At 34.7% G+C, this 25,478-nt stretch overlaps 1 non-coding gene across 1 annotated transcript; it reads right to left on the bottom strand.

The window, feature by feature from the left end:
• Nucleotides 1-24,961: 24,961 nt before the first annotated feature.
• Trnap-cgg (transfer RNA proline (anticodon CGG)) lies at nucleotides 24,962-25,038 on the bottom strand. The gene has a single exon. It is a non-coding gene; the product is annotated as a tRNA-Pro (tRNA).
• Between the last annotated feature and the right edge of the window lie 440 nt (nucleotides 25,039-25,478).

Raw genomic sequence — 25,478 nt, 5'->3', positions numbered from 1 at the left:
CGTATGTAAGGTGAAGTAGTTCGCATTTAAAACATGCACAATGGAGAGAATGTTGGCATACCTCTATGCTACATTAATGTAATGTGGATGATATTTCATTTGGATATTGTACTTTTGAAAATTTTACATGATTTAAGCACACTGCTAACTAAAATGACTGCTCCCTTGTGTTAAAATATCAGCCTGAATTAGTCTAAAGTACACTATACATAGCAGCTATTAAAATAGGGAAAATTAATTTTACTAGACTAGACAATACCAGCTGCTGAAAGTGCAATGAATGAATTACCAAATATATAAAATGTAAAAAAAAGTTATCAGCTCTTTTTTATACAATTGACCTCTGAAGTTCAGGAAGTGAAAATGACCAAGTAGAGCTAGCACCTTTTTTTGAAAGATGCACATCTGAAGTAAGGCCAAGCTGTATACTCTTATAACCCATAGTACACCCATCAATCATACACCAAAATAAAGGGAATTAAAGGTTCTTTGCCTTATACCTAAGATATACAAGGTCTTTTTTAAATAACCAGTATAACCAGTGAGGAAAGCCGGAGAAATTATTTTTCTTTAAAATCCTAACACTCCCTATGCAAAATACGAATCTGTAGAGCGCCACCATACATAATTATGATTTCTAGACTGGTCTTCTAACATAATTGTGATTTCTAGACTGGTCCCTAAAAAAGTAATTATGATATACATAATTATGATTTCTAGACTGGTCTTCAAAATAGGCAATGACATCTTTAACAAAACATTCCTTGGCTCCACGCGGAATTGAATAATTCATAGTTATGCTGAATTTTGTTATATCTTGTTCTGGCAGGAGTGACCTAAAATGCGTGTAAGCGCAATAAAATAGTTGGGAGACAGAAACATAATTATTAAATGAATTTATTTTGGACTAAATATTAAATCAAAGATAATTGGAACTGGTGAAAATTATTTTCTCCTAATGTGTGCCTTCGTAACGTGCAGCTGAAATTAAAATACAGATTCTATGAAGAAAAACACATTTGTTCCAACTTGAAATTGTTCTCTTAAATATAGTTGTATGCGCTTATGATTGCTTTTAGTCCTATTTATGCCCAATGCAGTAGGCATCTAGCTGCAGTTGATATCCACATTACTAGAAGAAAGTAGTAAGACCGATTAGAACAGTAAAAAGTATGTAAGCATAATAGCTTAAACATATTAATTGTACCTACTCAACAAGTTTGGTAAGGGTTGCGTGTTAAAAACACCACCATTAAATAAAATGAAGTTTGCAGTTTCGTTGTGTAGCAGACTTCAAACATTGAGAGAAAAGTCGTAACTTAAAACTATTTAGCCAGAAAAATTTCCAATCGTGAATGATAACAAAATCTAATTAAACATTAAACTCACTTCACAATGGTACCATGAAAATAACTTGTTTAAAGTCTAGTGAGCACAGACGTACTAATAAATAACGGTGGAGCCCGTTACCAGCCCTGTGTAATCTGGTGATATTATAAACACAAGCCTAGTGGGCAGAGACGTAATAATAATAAACACCTGAGGGGGAATTTACCGTCCCTGTGCCATTTAGTAGTTCTACAAAAGACTAGACATTACAAACATTGCCATTGATTTGTGTCAATTAGTGTTAATATAAACAACTATACATGATAAATATTACCACTAATTTAGTATATCAAAATCAGACTGTTCTAGTTGATTGCTCATATAATTTGTAATCAGGTGTAAAACCTCGTCAAGCGAGCCACGTGTTCTTGAACATGACTATAACATTTTTACCTGTCGAAAGTGGAAATGCTACTCTTTCAAAAGGAATAAGTTACGTTTAACTTGTATTCTTTCAAATGGAATAAGCTAAGTTCTATTGGAGGGATGATGAAATTTATGAATTGTTTCAGGACTCAATTTTATAACTGCACATATCAACATTTTAAACGTAAAAAGTATTGATTATAGAACAAAATTAGTTAAAGGGGCTGGGCACATTTTCAAACAAAGATATGTCAGTTTAAAGTAAAACGACAAAAACTATTTGATAAAATTAAACAGGAAACATATCGAGGATCTCATCTGCATACTAATAGGGAGAGTACGTATCGATGTATTAAAAAGGATCTTTGCATGGACCCAAAGAGATCATTGCATGGACACCAAGGGATCACTGCATGGACCCAAAGGGATCATTGTATAAACCCAATGCTTAGATGCTTGCATAAGTTGGTACTCAGCATGGCGACATCTCTAATTGTTTGTCAATATTATACAAATATGATACCTTAACTTTAAACCAGAATCATTTTTTAAAGACAGAAAGCTGCAAGTATTTGCTATGAATAAAACACTTCCTGCAAAATTTAAATCTTTAAATTTACTAATTTTCATTACATGTTTAATTTTTGAAAAATAATTATTGAAAATCAAACAATTAAAAGCATCGTAATCAACACGAAAAACGTGGCATACAAGATATTACGTAAGGAGGTTTACCTCTGTTGCTCCAGTTCATGCTTTGAATATTAAACAAAATATGCATGGCACCCTGTCACTACTTCGTATGGTACTCTGTGACATAAGTGTATAGCACACTATGACTTTATTTATTTATTGCTTTGTCCTCTTACAATGAGAAAAGAATCCATTGTTTTGAAGGAAATCATAAACTTAACTCCATAACATTCAATCTTTTCTCCAAACTGTCTTGTAAGTCATTTTTACAATTATTTGATTTAATGTCGAGAGATGAAGGTATAGACGTAACGCAGACATCAAGGGCACCTGCCAAATAAATAATCCCTAAGGCATGACGATTGTCTGCTGAGATCTACATGATAAACCCATAGGCCGACATTTACAAGAAGAACGTTGCAAAAGATAAACAATTGAATTACTAGATGATGCAAGATGAAAAGCGTACACGACCAATTGATTTTCCAGCTCGAAATAATACAGATATCAAGATTTATTACACATGAGTTTAAACAAGAAAGGCTGACTGAACACCACTAGAAACTCCGAGCATCCATTCGTAAAGACTGATATAAACAGAGGAATGAAGACTTTGTTGACAAAATCCTCTTGATATACTTCCATACTTTACTTACGTAGCAATAGCGTTTTCTGAAAATGCCCAATCATCTTACTTGAATATTCAGCCAAACTGTAAACAAGTACACTTCCAGAACCATCTAATGTCATAGTCAAAGAAATATTTTGAATTCATATTCAAGTAAACAACCTATTGATAACTTACCAACAAGACTAAAAGGTCCAGGTAAACACTAAAACTATATCTTCAATCATGGACAAAGGTCAAGCACACAATCCAACATAAACATACATAGCATAATTAATACATTACGCCTAGCCCGTTTTACATTATTAAAAGTAGAAACCCGTCGACTACACTGGTCATCTATATAGAAACAAGGAAATAACATATGCATGTGCGTGCATATATGTGTTAAACTACAAGTTCTGCACACGAATTATGTTAGAACAAAAAATGAACATTTTTCTGAAAACCAACCAGTGCTATGCGGGATTTTAAATAACGTGTGTTTCTTTTACAAAAATTACTTATTCTGTATTTGGTTATTTGTGTTCGTCCATTTTTACAACAATAGAAAGTTTTAATTTAAATTGTCACACACAGTTAAACATGTTCTTTTGAGTACACATTAATTTTCTTGCCTACTGATCAATGAACATATAATTCGTTCATGACAGTGCTTTTCATTATTGCATATAGAGACAGTAACTTATTTACAATAGCCAGTTTATTTTCATGATTTCATATGATTACTACCTTATTTACAATAGTCATTTTGTAAATAACTTGTTTAAATGACAATAAAAACTCTGAAAACTGTTTATTGTTTGATACGAAATTTGATTTTGCTGCTCCCTGGTATTCATTAATAAAGGAAACAAAAGAAATGTATTGAATGCATAAAAATGGATCAAGATTGGAGTAAAATGAGCTCGGGTTTTGATTGAGAGTGGAATGAGTTCGAGTCTAGAATGAGAGTGGAATGAGTTTGGATCTAGAATGAGAGGGAAATGCGTTTGGATTTAGAATGAGAGTGGAATGAGTTCGAGTCTAGAATGAGAGTGGAATGACTTTAGATCTATAATGAGAGTGGTATGATCTAGAATGAGAGTGGAATGAGTTTGGATCTAGAATGAGAGTGGAATGACTTTGGATCTAGAATGAGAGTGGAATGACTTTGGATCTAGAGTGAGAGGGAAATGACTTTGGATCTAGAATGAAAGTGGAATGAGTTCGAGTCTAGAATGAGAGTGGAATGACATTCGATCTAGAATGAGAGTGTAATGATTTTGATTTAGAATGAGAGTGGAATGACGTTGGAATTAGAATAAGAATGGAATGAGTTTGGATCTAGAATGAGAGTGGAATGAGTTCGCCTCTAGAATGAGAGTGGAATGAGTTCGAGTCTAAAACGACAGTGGAATGACTTTTGGATTTATAATGAGATGGGAATGACGTTGGATTTAGAATAAGAATGGAATGACTTTGGATCTAGAATCAATCTGGTCATCAGTTTTACAAATAATAAATACCAGCAAGTGGTGAAATGAAAACGGGATAAAGTGAAAAGGACTATAAAAACCTAGGAAAGTTGTTATATCTAGGTTGAACTTTTCTGAATCATGGAATAATTTACCTGAACATTATTAAAGTCTAAGTAACTTTTCTTGGTAGAAATATACATGGCCTCTTGTTAGAGTTAGAAACAAAATATGTTGAAGCACGGTGGTCAAACATCTTAAAGACCGTGGGCCACATGGACCAAAAATGCAAAGTTCGTGGGTCAAACACACGCACGCACGCACGCACACACACACACACACGCGCGCGCGCGCGCGCACGCACACATACACACACACACATACAGACAGACACACACACACACACACACAAGCGCGCGCGGGCCTGTAGTTGGACCATTCTGTGTTGAAGTAATCTCGCAACTGACAGAGAATGCATACAAATCTAGAACATATATTCTGGTAATCAATTTATCTGTTGTACAAAAAACAAAAAAATGGAAAGCTTACCATAAGCTAAATATCTGATGGAGACATGGATATCATCGGCACCGATTAGCTTGGTTCCATGCACATTTACCGAACATCAATCAATCTGTCATCATCACCAATTAGCCTGGTTCCGTGCACATTTACCTAACAGGAATCAACATGTCATCAGCACCAATTAGACTGGTTCCGTGCACATTTATTTAGCATCAATCAATCTGAGAACATCCCTCCAATATATGGTTGTGTAATGGATCTATGAAATTCGACACATTTTATACATGAAGTCTGTCTTAATTTGGACAACACATAAAAATTGCAAAGTAAATAAACATATCTTCACCTAATTAACAAGCTAGTCTGTGTATTTACAGACCAATTTATTTTTTGAAAAAAGCCAATTAGTTTTTTAATAAATGCAATTAAAGACCCAACTGAATTAGTACCAGCAGAAGCATAATACTCAACTATGCAGTACAGATTAATCTCTGGATATGAGATCGATTTCTCAAAAAGATTAATGACAGGATATCAGATCAATTCTCAAGCATAAATAAATCTCTGGATATGAGATCGATTTCTGAAAAAAACATAATGTCAGGATATCAGATCGATTCTCAAACATAAATAAATCTTGGGATATCAGATCGATTCTCAAACATATTAATTTCTGGATATAAGATCGATTCTCTAACATATATTAATCTCGGGATATCATATCGAGTCAGAGATTAATATCGGGATATCAGATCAATTTTCGGCTTTCCATTCAAATATTACTCTTAATTTAAACGTCGGGAATGTTTGTAGACTTCTTTACTCATACATAAACGTTTCATCTACTCTAATAATGTAGGTTAAATGATACAATATTAGTGAAAACTGTTTTGTTCCTATTTAATACAGGACATGATACAATTATCGATTACCTGTAGGTACCTCCAAATTTGTATAGATCCCAGATGTGGACATTACAATAGACTCCAAAAGCATACATGAAAATGCCCATTTGACCAATTATAAAGCGTATGTAATAATATCCACTTGACCAAGTCTAAAGTGTATGTAATACTTTCCATTTGACCAAGTCTAAAGTGTATGTAATAATGTCAATTTGACCAAGTCTAAAGCTTATGTAATATTTCCATTTCACCACAGCTAAAGCGTATTGAATAATTTCCATTTTACCAAGTTTAAATTGTATTTAATAATTTCCACTTGAATACGTTTACAATTTTTGTAATAATTTCCATTTGACCAAATCTAAAGTGTATGTAATAATGTCAATTTGACCAAGTCTAAAGCTTATGTAATATTTCCATTTGATCACGCCTAAAGTGAATTTAATAATCTCCATTTTACCAAGTCTAAAGCGTATTTAATAATTTCCATTTGACTACTTTTACAATTTTTGTAATAATTTCCATTTGACCCAGCCTAAAGCTTATGTAATATTTCCATATCACCACAGCTAAAGCGTATTGAATAATTTCCATTTACCAAGTTTAAATCGTATTTAATAATTTCCACTTGAATACGTTTACAATTTTTGTAATAATTTCCATTTGACCAAATCTAAAGTGCATGCAATAATTTCCATTTGACCAAGTCTAAAGCATATGTAATAATTTCCAGTTCACCACTCTTAACGCTTATGAAACAATTTCCATTTGACCAAGTCTAAAGCTTATGAAACAATTTCCATTTGACCAAGTCTAAAGCTTATGAAACAATTTCCATTTGACCAAGTATAAAGCTTATATAATAATCTCCATTTGACCAAGTCTAATTTTATGTAATAATTTTCATTTTACCCAGTCTAAAGTTTTGGAATTAATGTCCATTTGACCAAGTCTAAAGTATGTAGTAATGTCCTTTTGACCAAGTCTAAAGAGGTTCTAGTTATGCGTATTTTCATAGTTCAAAATTAACTATAGTGGCTTGTAGCAATACTATTTTTTTAAAAAATTCTCATACATAACCATGTGTTCAGATAAATATCTCACACATAACCATTTGTCCAGATACATATCTCACACATAACCATTTGTCCAGATAAATATCTCTTACCCATCCATCCGTCCAGAAAACATCTCTCATCAGAAACCAATACATTTAGCCGATAATACCACACCAGTCCACATTTCTACATGCTTACAATTTGCTTCAAATCTGTTACAGACGTTTTGATATCAGTCTGCCTACCGTTTGGCTAAATTTAATCTGTTACAGACGTTTTGATATCAGTCTGCCTACCGTTTGGTTACATTTAATCTGAATAGAGATTCAGGTAATATAAAATATATTTATTCAGGGGATCAAAAGAAACGAAAACTATGCGTGTATTTTGACTGTGTCTTAGTTTGTGTTTTGATATTTGATGTAACTTCCTTCCAAACTGTCAAGACACTGGAACTTTTCTCTTCTCGAAGCATTGGATTTTTGCATTTCTATTTGTTCAAAACTATTCGTCAGTGTATCAACCTCTTTTATCAGAAACAGCCGAGGTAGTTCTAAAAGCCTGTTGCATACCTAAGTCGGGTCAAGTGTTTAATCACAGAACTTTCAAGAGGATAATACCAGGCTCAACCAGTCTACACTTCCAATAACGAGCAGGCTAATATGATTACTTTGTCGTACAAGTGTATTCAGTGTAGTGACTCATACTTGAATGAAGCTGCCATCAATTATTAGCAAAGGATTTATTCAAGAAATGCAAACAACATTTCAGTAAAAGCAGATTACACATTTAGGAATGAAATAATAATGCCTCGCTGACCCCATCTGGTGCACGACTTTATTACTATACTTATGCCAAAAAAAAATACTTGTAAAAAAGTCGGTTTTAACACTATATATTTATTTGGAATAGTTGGATCAATCTCTCAGTGAAATACATGTTTTCAGTATCCTTGAATTAAGACAAATACATTTTATCAGCATCTTTCAATTAGAACACGTGTATGAAACCATTACCCTTCAGTTAGGACACGTGTATGTAACCATTATCCTTCAGTTAGGACACGTGTATGTAACCAGTATTCTTTAATTAAGACACATGTATGTAACCAGTATTCTTTAATTAAGACACATGTATGTATCAGTATCCTTCAGTTAGGGCATATAGATATAATTAATATCCTTTAATTAATACACCCCAGATGGGAACAAAGTTTAGCACTTTTTGGCGACCTTAAGTTTCTATTAGTTTAATAACTTTATTTTCCTATCTTGCTCGTGTGAATTTCAGGGGTAAAAAATGTTAACAGCATAAAAGGTACCATAATAGTATTTTGTCAAAATGAACTTAGTCATTTTCAGTAACATGAAAATCAGCGGACAATTACAACAAATGTATTTAACTAGCAGAAACAATAACTTACTTGATAAATTTAGAAGGCTGGAGAATTATGGCGGCAAGCAGTCGCTTAGGTGTCCGAGTAGCATGCTGAGTTTTAGGCATTTAATTTAGTGTACATGTAAAACTGTTCCAAAATGTCAAAACTAAACGAAATAAAAAGATTACCTTTTTTACCATCCACAGTGGCATACTGTTCAAACACCAAACTCTCGAATGATATCCCCAGATTGATTTTATTGACCAGGTAGTTAGTTCTAAATCCAGACCCCAGGCAGTAGATTGTATCTTCTTTAACATCCAGCCATGTAAACAAACTATTACATGTATATTTGTATATATTACATATGTGTAATGCAATAATCATAATGTAAAATACACATGTAGATAAGGGACATTAAATTAACATTTAACAGATGTATCAAGCATGTAGATGATGTCCCTTGATATTGCAAATCTTGTAATGCACGACTTTCCAGATGAACACACAGCCATGGACGCTTCGTGACGTGAAACACTGTCTTATAAAGAACGGATCGCAATCTTAATATTACACATTCTATGTTATGGACTGAGATAAATGGAACACAAAAAATCTCCGGTCTCCAAAAATCCAAACAACGAAGATTTCTGGGTGTAAGCTTTAAGACCGTTGGTGCATAATAAGCGTACACTATTTTAACCTGTTTTATAAAACGAATTTATCCAAGTACTGCGAAAATTGAAGGGTTCCGACTCAAGGTCTGAAATTATGTAACAGAAATAAGCGAACCCGATAAGTTTAGCACATACAACAAATCATTTATTTCTCTAGGTTACAAAGTAAAAATTTAACAGTCACTTACGGTATTGTGAATGAAATCTAAATAAACCTGTGTCCTATCACAAGTCCAAAAGTAATGAATGTTCCATAACATTCTATTCCGTCTTAGAATATATATATATAATAAACTGACAATGAACAGTGCGAAACTATTATCTAATTAGCCTGAGCTCTTTCGACTCGTAATGAGGTTAGCTTTATTGCATTTATCTTAATCAATCCCTGACACACGTGATCCCTTGCAGGACCCAGTGTACTTGAAAGGATTATTATTCGCCAAATGATTTGTATTATATATATATATATATATATATATATATATATATAACCACTTGACCTAAGGCGCAATGGAATGTTCTGGAAAACTAATGGTTTCAAATGGAAAATTCCACTAACTCGCATGCCTGATTATTATTTACAATCATGACAAAAGTCAAGTATGCATAAACTCCATCTGCATCCCTCAACCACTAAAAACATAAGAAAAAAATAAGCACACGATACAGATAAGACAAATTTCACACATTTGCCACGTTTGCAGCAGGTATATCTTTAAATTTGTATTCCTGATGAATCTAACTGTGAATTACGTGAAAAATAATACACATTCAAAAGTTGAGGGTCATTTTGTCAAAAATCATTACACAATTATACCTCGAGGGCCAGGTTTGTGAAATTCTGGCGCATCATTATTATTATGTAACGTTCACAAAAGTAAATTCACCAGGAATCTTTCGTCTATTTTTTTGGTTGAAATTTTATCATATCTTCAATTTCTCCTATCACAAATTAATAATTCTTTCAAAAATATTTTAATTTAAATGAAAATGATCAAGCATAGCAATATGAGCCCCGGCAAATCTTCTATTAATCATCTCAGTTAACAATTATATACAAATCTGCATGCTTCTGGTAACGGCAAGATTAAAAGAAATGAAATTCAACCACTTTCTAATAGCAGCTATACGTGAAAATTCCCGAATCTTTGGTGAAATAATAAACTTGTGTCTCATATTAAACCACCCACTAAGTCAGAGAACTTTTCTACAGTCTGACATTCTTTTTATTGTTTTGTACAATGACACATCCTTTACAATTTCGGATATTTAATAATTGCAATTGGGTTTTCATAAAATATCGTTCTTTCTTATTTAGTGATTATTATCGATATTTTTTCTCGCTGAATACCAGAATGTGGTGGTACAACAAAACGGCGCAGATAGTGGTTTGTCGTGAAAGTGGTCCGACCTAAAACTGCAGCATTATCTATTATTTTCTCCTCTCGCGCCATTTTGTAAATAAACCGCACAAATGATTCCTTATGTAAAGTGTCTGGTGACACTCTTGTTTACATAACATCTAACGACCACCCCATAGTTTTACAACGCATTATATGCCTGTTCCTTGTTACAAGTTGACATATTCAATTAAATCCAATTAGACCGGGATTGAAGGAAAAGTCTTCTTGCCCATTAATGGTACAGCTTTTATTCCTTTTATAAGGAAACTACATATAACTTAAGATATAAACTAGAGCAAAAAAAAAAAAAACAAGCTTAGGCCCAAGACAAAGAAAAAAAGTGAGGCCGATATTGGTCCTCAGCTGTTTACACTTTTTTAAAAAACTTTTTTAACACCCAATAAACAACTCAACTCTATTTTCACTTTTTGTTTCCTTTATAACACCCACTATACACCTGAACTCTATTTTCACTTTTTCGACCTTTAAAACGCCAACTATACACCTCAACTCTATTTTAACTTTTTCTTCCTTTATAACAGCCGCTACATCCCTCAACTCTGTTTTAACTTTTTCTACCATTATAACACCCGCTACACACCTCATCTATATTTTCACTTTTCTACCTTTGTAGTACCACGCCATGCATCAGTTCTATTTTCACTTTTTCTACCTTTGTAACACTCATGCCAAACCTTAACTCTATTTTCACTTTTTCAACCTTTGTAACACTCATGCCAAACCTTAACTCTATTTTCACTTTTTCAACCTTTTTAACACTTATGCCAAACCTCAACTCTTTTTTTTTCACTTTTTCTAACATTGTAACACTCATGCCAAACCTCAACACTATTTTCACTTTTTCTAGCATTGTAACACTCATGCCAAACCTCAACACTATTTTCACTTTTTCTACCTTTATAATACCATTCCACGCATCAACTCATTTCAACTAATGGGGACGTAAAAGCTCGTCGATCAAGTGCAGCACAATTATCTTTGCATGGCGTGAAAGAACTGGATGTTTTTTTTTTAAAGCGAAATTGTATAGTATTAATCTCCTCTTGTCACGCTGTCAGTCACATCTCTCTCTGTTTTATAAATTTGAAAGGTGAAGTAAATACGTTGAAATTAGACGAAAATAACAAATATCGACATCTCTCTGTTTTATAAATCTAAAAGGTGAAGTGTGTGTGTGTGTGTGTGTGTGTGTGTGTGTGTCAGTGTGTGTGTGACTTGGATTTTTAACGTAGCTTTATCAATTTTTCAGTCATATCGCTACGATGTCTGCAGTGTGGCAGTTTACAGTGATGTCTAGCACTGGGGCATCATGCCGCAGACATGTAGCATGATGTCCCACCCATTCACATTATCCTGACACCAGGCCGACCAGTCATAGCACTAACCTCTTACTGCTAAGCGAGAAGCGAGGCAGCGTTAATACCATTTTTGTAAGTCTTTGGTATGACTCGGCCGGGGATCGAACCCACGACCTCTCGCATCCGAGGCGGACGCTCTAACCACTAGGCCACCGGAGCGATTGAAAGGTGAAGTAAATACGCTGAAATTAGACGAAAATAACAAATATCGACATCTCTCTTTGTTTTATAAATATGAAAAGTGAAGTAAATACGCTGAAATTAGACGAAAATAACAAATATCGACATCTCTCTCTGATTTGATAAATTTGAAAAGTGAAGTAAATACGCTGAAATTAGACGAAAATAACAAATATCGACATCTCTGTTTTTTAAATTTGAAAGGTGAAGTAAATACGCTGAAAGTAGACGAAAATAACAAATATCGACATCTCTGTTTTATAAATTTGAAAGGTGAAGTAAATATGCTGAAATTAGACGAAAATAACAAATATCGACATCTCTCTTTGTTTTAAAAATTTGAAAGGTGAAGTAAATACGCTGAAATTAGACGAAAATAACAAATATCGATATCTCTCTGTTTTATAAATTTGAAAGGTGAAGTAAATACGCTGAAATGATACGAAAATGACAAATATCGACGCCTCTCCAATTTCGATAAGGAACACCTTAAAAATTGTCTTATTAAAAATCTAATATCATAGCTCTGCTTTGGACACGGGGCACACATGTTTGCTATTGACACCGGGCACATATGCCTGCTATTGACACAGTTTATGCGAAATACTCCTTCTTAATACCACTTTACAGGGGTAAACTAGTAACAGTTGTTTTATTCACAATTTATGAATGTTTCACTTTACACTGGTTCCTTTTACTATAAGGGTAAGACATATATTTGCATGTGTGTGTGTGTGTGTGTATATATATATATATATATATATATATATATATATATATATATATATATATATATATATATATATATATATATATATATATATATATATATATATATATATATATAGCACAGAGCTTGAAGGACGTTCTTTCATGGGCGTGTATGTATCAAAGAGCTTGCATCAAAGGGCTTGTATGATGTTCTTTCATATGCGTGTATGTATCAAAGGTCTTGCAGGATGTTCTTTCATAGGTGTGTATGCATCAAAAAGCTTGTAGGATGTTCTTTCATATGCGTCTATGTATCAAAGGGTTTGTAGTATGTTCTTTTATAGGCGTGTATGTATCAAAGGGCTTGTATGATATTCTTTCTTTCATAAGCGGATATGTAGGATGTTTTTTGTTCTTCATATGCGCTTCTTTAGAACGGTTTTGTTCTCCATTTACAGGTTTCCTGATACAATCAACAAAGTTTACATTGTGACGCAGATATTCAATTATATGACTAAGAATAGTCCAGATATCAAATTATATGACACAGTGGTCCAGATATTCATTTACATGACACAGTGGTCCAGATATTTAATTATATGATATAGAATGGTTCAGATATCAAATTATATGACGCAGAGTGGTCCAGATATTCAGTTATATGACATCGTGGTCCAGATATTCAATTATATGATGTTTAGTAGTCCAGATATCCAATTATATGACACAGTGGTCCAGATATCCAATTATATGACAGTGGTCCAGATATTCAATTATATGATGCAGAGTGGTCCAGATATCAAATTATATGATGCAGAGTGGTCCCGATATTAAATTATATGACGCAGTGGTCCAGATGTTCAATTACATGATGGAGAGTGGTCCATATATTCACTTATATGGCACAGAGTGGTCCGGAATTTTAATTTTATATGACAAAGAGTGGTCAAGATATTCAATTATATGGTACAAGGTGGTCCAAGTAATAAATTTTGTGAAACAGATTGGTCTGAATACTTAATTATATAACAGAGTAGTCCAAGTGTTTCTGAGTAATCTAATTTTTACCACTATACCGTCATGCATATTCTACCGAGTAGTCCAAGTGTCACTGAGTAATCTATTTTTTACCGTCATGCATGTTTTACCGCTAATCATGTACTTGATGCAGAAATGTACTTGAAGTGCCATATCGAATCACCTGAATCATTCCCATAACGACTAATCAGCACAATACTGACTTTACAAGTAGCTGAATTGTCAGTCTCAAAACATGCCTCTCCACTCCAATTTTGTTCCCATATTAACAAAAGTCGACTTTCATGAACACTAAAAACTCAGTTTTTTATATTTTTAATCTTTGACTAATATGCAAAATAACTTGCAAACGAAAGGTTTAAAATGTGTTATATATCCAGTTGAAGAACGTCGTTTAAATGACGGCTGTAGCTGAGGTGTTTCGTTATTACGGTTTTGATTACTGTCAAGAGAGGCTACTAGCTGCCATCAGGCATTCTGAAGGTTTTGATTACTGTCAAGAGTCTACTAGCTGCCATCTGGCATTCTGAAGGTTTTGATTACTGTCAAGAGTCTACTAGCTGCCATCAGGCATTTGAAGGTTTTGATTACTGTCAAGAGTCTACTAGCTGCCATCTGGCATTTTGAAGGTTTTGATTACTGTCAAGAGTCTACTAGCTGCCATCAGGCATTTTGAAGGTTTTGATTACTGTCAAGAGTCTACTAGCTGCCATCTGGCATTCTGAAGGTTTTGATTACTGTCAAGAGCACTCTGAAGGTTAAAATAGCCCTTTGCTTTTTCAAGCTTGTGGATATATATATTTTAAAATAATTTTCGCATGATGAAAAAAGAAGGAATATATAGATAACAATGCAAGGTTAATTTCTTTTATTTTATTTTCAAACAAGTGTATGTTTATCAATTTCTTTTGTACCGTGTGTGGGGGAGGGAGGCACAAATTAAACACAAAATTATTTCCTTTCTAATTTGTACGGAATAATGGAGCAAATATGATTGACGATATTGACCAGTAATGACAAGCTTTCAATTTACGCGTGCACACACTAAGACAACTTGAAAAATAAAAACAATAAAATTAACTGATAAGAGCTTCATATTGCAGCAACTAAATACTGACAAAATGCTCAACATTATTCTCTCTCTCTCTTTCTCTCTCTCTCTCTCATGTGTAATAGAGTGTTAATGTATGCATCAGTGTTACAACATGAAGCCTAAAATTAAGTATATTTGTTATAATATCTCATGTACACTACCCTTAGCAAAATGTATACGTATTCTGTAGAATATTATCTGTTAAGCATTACTGGTTTATAAATCAATATTGATAATTTGACCGGAAGACTTAAAATTGAGAATGGCGCTCTGCAGATGCATTTATTTTTAGCATAAAAAATGTATATAAATATTTTAATTAGAACGAGCAAGATATGTCAGTTTGTGTTTTCTCTCATAAATTTATACGTTATGAAGTACGATTATTTTCTTTCAAAGAATATCAAAATAGTTTGTTTAAAATTAGTTTTTTTTTTCTTCCTAAAACCTATCTTACATAGCATCTGATTGTTTGCTGATGAAAAAGAACGTACAAACTATTGTTAAGTTTGGCCGAATTGACCTTGGGCCAAATTCACTATCATCCGGCATAAATGATACAACTTTCCAATTCCTCCCCATTTCGATCCCACAGATCAAATCCACTTTTCTTTATGGTAAACATGGTCTTTCGGAAAGGAAAGAACCCTTTTTCCCATCATCACTCTTCTGGTTACATCCGTATGCAACACAGTGCACCATATTTGCTGTACAAAAGCACGACCGTACGATATATCACACAGGCATTTACGTGGGGAAATTAAACACTTGAATGGCTAGGTTGAATTGAAGGGATGAATGTACGTCATATCCGGTTTTGGCACGCGGAAACTATTGATTGATTATGGAGATTGCCGAATAATTTTTCATTTAAAAAAGCGGAGTTTTAAGACTAATTAAACATTTTTATGGAGTGCATGCATAACAGATGCGTCTTGTTTATAACTATAATAATATCACACGTTTATACAATATAGGTGGCCAGTGACCTTTAAGAAAATTTCCTCTTTTTCTATAAAAGATGTATGAATATAGTCTAATGGCACAATCGTGACAAAATAGTGACAATCAAAATCCCGTTAGGAAATATTACAAAATCAAAACCTTCCCCAAATACCCGTGAAGATATATCGCTCCAAACGAAAATAAAAAATATAACATGAGACAATATATAAAAGTAAATACGTAAAACTTCCAAAATGGCACACAAAGCAAAGATTTCTGGAAATACAAAAAGGGAAATGTCCTTGAAATATAAAGTCGATTTTTCTGTATGATCAACAGTCTTATAAAATGTAATTTCTAAGCAGAAGGTATCTCACAACGAAATGGTAGAAGAAGAACACCTTTTTGCGATGGCAACCTTTCATGTTTGTTTATATGTAGTTTTTTTTTCTCTTCAAAACAATAGTGGCTAATTAGCTAATATAGCCAAAATGACAGTGGATTATAAATGACTTGCACCAACCTATACATTGATACTTTATCTAATACTCAAAACTGTATATTATATCTCAAATTTTGAAGTATTACCTGGAAATAATTTCTTGACTAGAGGTAAACACCTTCCATTCCGCATAAACAAGCTATATCATTAGAGTCAATTCTCAATTTCTGGTCAACAAGGTTAATAGCAAGGTGCATATAATCTGCCGAAGGGCTCGCTACCAAGGCCAGTCCTAGTTAGAAACAAGATAATATTCCGACATCACTGGAGCCACACCGGAAAATCAGCAAATATTTACGGTTGTTAAAATTCGAATCATCGATACGGTCAGGCACAAGTCAAAAGATATTTAAAAAATGAATCACTTCACGGGGCAGTACTACAAAAATAATTCACTTGCTAGGACAGTGTTATTCACTTCATGGGACAGTATTATACAAAATGATTCACATGATGATCTAGTACTATTCACTTGATGGGACAGCACTATTAGAATTTAAAATAAAATGTTCTTCATGTGACACGCACATATATATTCAAGAGATTAGGGCTTAACGCCACCAGCTCTAACCTTGCATTTAAATATCAAGATGTATACAGATCACAACAACATGGGATCACGACAGTTCATTAGCATATATGTGGTTCTTACTGTTTTGACTCTTAAACTACGTAACAGAAAGAAACGAAACCAAAAAGTTAATAAAGTCAAACAGAATTTTATTTCTTTAAGTTACAAGGTGAAGATTTAAGAGGAACTTACATTATTATAAATGAATTTACAGTCATAAAAGTATAAAGGTATATCACAAATCTAAAAGTATGAAATATTCCGAATGAATTCCAATATTGAAAGTCCTAAAGTACCAGCAGTCTTGAATAAGCTGATGTACCGACAGTCTTGATGTATCACAATGATATAATCCGGAATACCTTTGAATGAATTCACACTAATCCCAAATTAGTGGCGTAATCCAAAAGTCAGTGAGCACATTGTAATTCCGACGAATTTGTTTTAAACAAATGATTCCTCTCAAATTATATCTTAACACAACTGGAAAAAAATCCACAGACTGATCGTAAGATATGAATGAATAGTTTTGTTTACCACAAAAACATAAGGCACAATAAAATGACCAGGATGTGGGTCACAAGTTCTCTTCCAGAATGTTCTAAGTTTGTAAAAAAAGGCTAGACCTTCATCTCAAATATCAGTGAATAACCTTTTTATCACGTACAAAACTGACAAGCGATGTAGGGCTGGTCTCTCCGCAGGGCATGTCCAATCCATCTCCACTTGCGTTCCTTAATGTTGTCGGATATGGGGTTCTGTTGTGTCCCCTCCTGGGAATTCGGTCTGGCCATTTGATGCCCATGACCTGTCGGTGACAAGTATTGACGACGTTTTGCAGCTTATGTTCCAAGCACTTTGTGCGTCTCCATGTCTCTACTAATGCATCATCACTAGTTTTACATTGGAGTTGAATAGTCTAAGTCTTGTTTTCAATCTGATGTTATCATTCCTCCAGACTGGTCTGAGAGTGGTAAATGTATCGCGTACCTTGGCAATCCTAGCCTTGATGTCATAATCTATTCCTCCTTTCTTCTTCACAATGCTGCCAAGGTATGTGAACTTACCAATATATTATCAAATGACCTGTTCCTCTAAGACAGTGGTTCCCAACTCCCAGGTTTGCAAATCAAATCAGGGTCGCGAGGTCTTTCTGAAGGGTCGCGAAGGGTCGTCAAGACATTTTTAGAGTCGGAAAAACTATCTTTGTAGGGTAGCTGTTAAAAAAGTTTGGCACGACTGCTCTAAGAGAATATGTGCATCCTGGTTTGTATTGACACGCAGGCATTTTGTCTTGTCGGCATTTATCTCCAGGCCGGTAGTTCTTATTATGATATATAGGTTCTCTGTCTTTAATTGCATGCGCTGGGTTTTGTGTGATTGCAGTCCAATTATCATCTGCAAGCTTTACCATATTCTTCGTAACTGGCCCATTGCCATCTTCATCGCCTATTCTATTACTAATGACAAGACCATTTGTGAAAGTAAACATCTTGCCTAATGCCAGTGTCAGCAGAGACGACAATTCTATGTTGAATATGACATGACAGGTCATGCATTTGTAGAGGCACTTGACAATCCTGACAGTCTTTTCTGGGATGCCAATCTACCTTGGAAGTTTCCAAATGGTGCTTCTATCCACTATGTGAAATGCTTTCCTGAAGCCTACAAAATTTACATACAGGGGGATCGCTATTCTAGGGAATGTTCCGTGATAATAAGTAGTGTTGCTATCTGGTCTGTACATGACCTCCCTGCCCGGAATTATGTTGGTGCTTATCTTAGCCCGTAGTCTGCTGCAGACTCCAAAATCAGCCTTGTGAAAATCTTGCTTGGTATGGGCTGCTACTGAATACCTCTCCTTTCTAAGAAAACAACTTTAGTTCAGTTTGATCTGCTGAAACTGAGTTAAGAACATTTCACTGATTTATGAAATATATTTCACAGTAACCCAGTTTGCACTTTATGATGTAACACCTTCTAATGACACAATTACGTACCAAATGAGGCGAATAAAGCAGCAATAGCAGTTGAGAATGGCATCAATGCTAACCCAGACGGATGGGCATTATTGATTCATTTACAACCCGGCCAGCTACAGCGCATCGCAGATTTATTAGTTTTGTAAAAATGGAACTCAGGAGTGAGATTTTGATTGATTGTATGTGAAAACGGAACTAAAGGAGTGAGATTGTGATTGATTGTCGGAGGTTTTTTCCTCACCGTGAAATATCACAGATACTTCCTTGTTCATTTACCCTGCAGGTCTGCAGTACCACATTCGTCAACAGCACGCCTATATTGACGTGACTTCTTTACCGGTGCATTAGTCGAGGTAATCTATATGTGCAATATAAATATGTTCATACATACAATGTGATCAATAACGGTACACAAATGTTTCAATTCTTCAACAAAATTTCTTGTCAGAATGAGAATCTACTGTATCAAAATGAAGATTTACCTTACCTTGTCAAAATGAGGATCTACCTTGTCAAAATGAGGATCTACCTAGTCAAAATGAGGACCTACTTATCTACCTTGTCAAAATGAGGTTCTACCTTGTCAAAATGATTTTCATTCAAATATGTACAGTAGCTATTGATTGAATCAAGGTACAACTGTATTGTAGTAACATCAACATATCGTAGGTTCCTTAAGTCAAGGTCAACGTTTCAACAAAGCCAGTGCACCCCACCCCTCGAAAAATAAACCAACCAAACACAACTAATTAGTATTTGTGAAATTTCTAGGAAAAATGTAACAAATCATATGATACCATCTAAATCTAAGCAGATCATCCACTTAAACGCATATGTATACAAACATGCATCCAAAATCTCATCTGTCAACCATATGGTGTTTACCTACTTGTGCTATCAAGGTTTTAATTAATTAAAAATACAATTTATAAAAGTATTAAGCTTAACGCTTGCCGTAATTATATGTAAATCTTATAATGTCATCTACATACCAAGGAAATATCCCTATCAATTTAAATTCTCATCTGAACTGAATGGTACTTAATACTTCTACAAACATTTGGTTATAATGAATCAAAAAAGTGACATAAAATGTGTAAAGATGTGAAGACTCTTGAAAAGGTCCGCAAATTTAATCTACTGATTTACATGTGCATACAAATATGCCAACTCGAGTCACTTTATCTATATCGAGTGTTTTATTTGTGCAATATTTCTGACCGGCTTCTCTGGATGCATATGTAGATCAACACACGAATGGATGAAAAGTACCAATTGAAGATACACCCCGATGCAGTGTGTGTGTGTGTGAATCAGCATTTTACATTTGCATTCTAAACATCATGCATTTTTTCCCAAGAAACTCCGAGTGAGCGCACACACAAATATAATTTCAAATTGTCAGCAGACCTTAGAACCAGATGTAAGTTACGCCATGAGATGTGTGTTGCTACTATATGCATGTGAAATGGAGTGCGATATTGGACCAGTGTGTGTGTGTGTATGTGTGTGTGTGTGTGTGTGAGAGAGAGAGAGAGAGAGAGAGAGAGAAGATCCTGACTGTATTATTTCAAACGGTCCAGCTTTGCGAAGTGGTTCGTCTGACATAAATGTATCAACTTGCTACCTTTTTGCACTAAAATGTATACTATTTTAGCTCGATGAAGGGTGATTAGAGTGAAACCTGCTCAGTGTGCGTGTGTGTGTGTGTGTGTGTGTGTGTGTGTGTGTGTTTGAGAGAGAGAGAGAGAGAAAGAGCACGCTGCCACAGTCAACAATCAATAGTAAACGTTTGTCCTAGATAATTTGGATGTGTAATTCTTAATATTCATAATGTAGACTGACATTGATTGTCTGTAAGAAATGAAGTATTTATCACACACACACCACCGCTAAAGTCTGAAAAATTAATGCACCAAAAGAACCAAGTATCAACCGTATTTTTCACAGGCATTATTTGCAACTGTCTTTACAATTTCAGGACAGTTATTAGGTATAAAAATCGTTTTCGATCTAAATTGGCAATGCTATGAAAAGAATAGCGGAATTATTCCAGGCTTTAAGAAATGTAAGGAACACCATCTGCTTAAGAATTAAAGTCATCAAAAAGAGACCAGTCTTAGAATGAGTACAGCAAGTAATTACTCTACCATTTTACTTCCACTGAACGGATACAGTGTAACATAATAAACACGTGTACACAAAAAATGAACAGCCAATTATAATCCGGTCAGATTCCAATACAAGACTTTATTAAACTCAGGCTGGAAAGTTTATAACGTTTGAAGTATATAAAAAAATGAACACGTATATAGCGTCTGATATCAGAACATAACGATTAACAAGGATTAAAAAATTTAGAAAACATGATGTAAGATAGGATATCACTGAATCTACTTACCTTATCAGTTATATTAACTAACAGGTGCCCGTACTTAACAGCTAGTCCTTCCATCCACTATACTGATCAGGGCTTGCTGTAAGTTGACATTATCAGGTAAACGAATCAATCATGCCTTAATCAGACTCGGACACTTTAATGACAGTCGATATCAATATAAATTTTACACTGCAAGGATCACTGATTTAAATTGAGAAATATTAAGGTAAGTAAACATCTAGAAGTCTGCCCTAAAATATAGTCTTAATGAATCCACTTCTAATTTTACGAAGTACGCAACAGCTGGTATATAAAACAACCTGCCTGGCAAAATATTTTCTCATTTACAACTGTTTTTAAAAATGTTAATTCATCATATCTGCTTTGCTGCTAATTTGCCAGTGAACATCGGGAGAAAGGACACGGTTATATTTACAATAATAAATGAAGACTTAAGGTTTGAATAGATCAACATTTGTTCACACCAAGGTATCGACAAACCACACAACAAGCTCCTCGGCAAAACCTGGCTTCGTAATTTTCTAAATGCTCCAAGTACGGGGTTTTGTCCACGGTGATGGCACTAATTAAATTGTGTTTACATTTCTTCCTGAAAAACAAACAATGCAAAATAGATTAAACAAAATGCTTTAAAAGCCAATGATCAATTGTCATAGAAGTGAGAAGGCAGCTGGAATAGCAGTCGCTGAAAAAAAAATCCATAAAGAAGCAGAAGACATTCAGAAGGGAATGACTCTATCCAGACTGGCTGCTAATTATACAGACATTTGTTTTCAAAAGATGTTAGAATATTTTGTTATAAGTCTACTATTTCTGCTGGAATAAATTTTAGAATCTATGTACATAGTTTGTGAATTTTAAGGCAGAGGCTCCAGGACTGCTTTCTCTAAACTTCAAGTTCTACGAGTATTTTCACCCCTATCCTACCCGTTTTAAGGATGATCCAAACTTTGTGGTAGAGGTTTGACAAGTTCTACTGTATTTCTGTTTTCCACTCCGATCTTGTAAAGGTCAACCAAAGCTTTGAACTGGGATTTGTCGATGTCAAAGTTCTTAGCATTTCACCTCGTGCCCCCCTTTTTGTAAAGGCTATTCAAAAACACCGAAGTTTGGTTCAACGGGGTCCAAGTTCTTAAGGTATTTTGCCTTTTTCCCCCATCTTTCAAAGACAAACCAAAATTTTGATGTATATGTGAACGGCTTCTAGCTTTTGCAAGTATTTCTTATGTGTCGTAGGGTTTTGACGGGGTCCAAGTATTTTGCCTTTTCATCCTACTTTTTTAAAAACTAGTCAAACGATGTGGTAAGGATATGTGGGGGTCCAAGTTCTGAAGATATTTCGCCCCCCTTCCCGCGTTTTTAAAGGATAATCAAATCTAAGAGGCATGGGTTTAACGGGTTACAACTACTATAGGTATTTGGCCCCCCCCCCCCCATTTTAAAGGCTCAGGAAACTTGGAGGTATGGATTTAACGTGATCCAAGTCCGATAGGTGTTTACACCCAACCCCCAACCCCATTTTAAAAGGCTAATGTAAACTTGGAGGTATGGATTTAACGTGATCCAAGTCCGATAGGTGTTTACACCCAACCCCCCAACCCCATTTTAAAGGCTCAGGAAACTTGGAGGTATGGATTTAACGTGATCCAAGTCCGATAGGTGTTTACACCCAACCCCCAACCCCATTTTAAAAGGCTAATGTAAACTTGGAGGTATGGATTTAACGTGATCCAAGTCCGATAGGTGTTTACACCCAACCCCCAACCCCATTTTAAAAGGCTAATGTAAACTTGGAGGTATGGATTTAACGTGGTCCAAGTTCAATAGGTATTTGTACCCCACCCCCACCCCCATTTTAAAAGGCTAATGTAAACTTGGGGGTATAGATTTAATGTGGTCAAAGTTCAATAGGTATTTGCACACACCACACAACATCACCATTTTAAAAGTCTAATGCAATCTTGGGGGTATAGATTTAATGTTTTCCAAGTTCTAAGGGTATTTGCCACTTTTTTCGACCATCTTGTAAAGGCTAAACAAAACTAGTACATATTGGTCTGACGGGATCCAATTTATATCGGTATGTCGCCTCCCCCCTCCATCAGTTATAGGCTTTGGGTCATGGGTCCACATTGAAATTATCTGACCAGTCATTATTATTACTGAATCAGAAGACATATTATGTGGATAGTTTGACACAACTGTCAAAACTTTAATAATAATAATAATAATAATAATAATAATAATAATAATAATAATAATAATAATAATGTCTTTATTAATAGAAAATGACATACCTAATACTAAAAACAATTACCCGCATTATCATCATAAAACTGTGTACAAAATACATAAGTATATTGTTACGTTTAGGTTCTTACAAAACGCAACAAGAAAAGAGTGAAGACAACCAGCTTTGTAAAATTTAACAAATAATTTATTTCCCTAGAAAAGAAAAAGGTAAAAATGAGAAAAAGAACTTACGGTTTTACGAATCAAGAATAATCCAAGAATTAAAAATAGAAGTCCTAGTAATAAAAAGTCCTAATAAAACTGAGTTTGAATCCTGATGAAATCCAAAATGGAAGGCGATGACGTATGCTGTGGCCAGAGTCATGCTGATGTGTCAACAGTTCTTTGATGAATCACAGAAAATAATATTCCAGAGTTTTAATTCTGCGTAAATTTCGATAACTGTCCCTGTCCAAGAATTAATTTAGAGTACAGGTATTTCCAGGGAAAAATAATCTCTTGGAATCCAAACAATTTGAAGAAAACAATATAATTAGCCCAAAAAACTGGTCACAACATAAAACACTTGGACTTCTCAGGTGTTAAGACACATAATGACTATTATTTCTCAAAAAATCAATATTAAGTCTTAGTAAGACGCAAAACAGATGCCCGGATGTGGGTCAATCCACTGGAAAAACCTAATTGATACATGTTAATTGTCACGTATTCCAAGCATGGCCCCGATTCCACTTTATGAATTTTACTGTGAGAAAGAACAAATATATCTTTTTAAAAGTTGTTTACTTCAACTCTTACTGACTGTCAATCAAGGTCAGGATCTAGGTCAGCATTAGATACAACGTTTCTATTATTAGCGTTTACGAAAAACAGTCAGGTCAAGCTGAACTCTCTGTGTGTGTGTGAGTGTGTGTGTGTGTGTGTGTGTGTGCGATTTGGAATTTTAACGTAGCTTTATCAATTTTTCAGTCATATCGTTACCATGTCTGCAGTGTGGCTGTTGTTGTTGTGGGGTTTAACGCCATTTTTCAGCACACGATAGGCTATACATGGCGGCCAGTATTATTGGTGGAGGAAGAACCCGGGAAGACCCGAAAAGAACCACCGTCCCACGAGAAGCTACTGGCAAGCTTTCTCACATACCCACATTGGCTGAATCCGAGACTCGAACCGGCGCAGACAGAGGTGAGATGGCAGTGATCCGTAACGGAGAGCGCTTTAGACCACTCGGCCACTCGGGGCCCCCTGCAGTGTGGCAGTTTATAGTGATGTTTAGCACTGGGGCATCATGCCGCAGACATATAGCATGATGTCCCACCCAGTCACATTATCCTGAAACCAGGCCGACCGGTCCTAACACTAACCTCTTAATGATGAGCACCAAGCGAGGTAGCTGTTAGTACCATTTTTGTAAGTCTTTGGTATGACTCGGCCGGGGATCGAACCCAAGACCTCCCGCATCCGAGGCGGGCGCTCTAACCACTAAGCCACCGGAACGGTCCAAACTGAACTAAATTTCTGGAAAATATCAAATCCAGTAAATAAAGTGACATTACAATAGCATGTAATGGACTAATTTTTTTATATAGAAAACTAACAAATAAACAATTAAACTAAATCAAATATAAATTAAATCAAATATACATGACAATATACATCAGTGAACAGTAGTAACCGTACTTAAAAATACTGACAAAAGTGAAATGCACAATATTAGATGATGATAATATTAATTTCAAACAATAAAAAGGATGCAAACATGGCAATACAAAAATAAACAATACTAAAATCGGCATGTAAGTCTTTATGTCAGTACCTTTGAGCCAAAATGAATTCATTATACAAAGATTTGTTTCTACAAAATGAATTTATTATACAAGAACTTGAATTTACAAGATGTAGTCATTAGACAAGAACTTGAATTTACGGTAACAAGTTGAA

Source organism: Sinohyriopsis cumingii, chromosome 6, assembly GCF_028554795.1.
Source record: "Sinohyriopsis cumingii isolate HCF-2022 chromosome 6, ASM2855479v2, whole genome shotgun sequence".
Lineage (NCBI taxonomy): Eukaryota > Metazoa > Mollusca > Bivalvia > Unionida > Unionidae > Sinohyriopsis > Sinohyriopsis cumingii.
The sequence above is the reverse complement of the archived record's forward strand: the minus strand, read 5'-3'. Positions and strand labels throughout refer to the sequence as shown.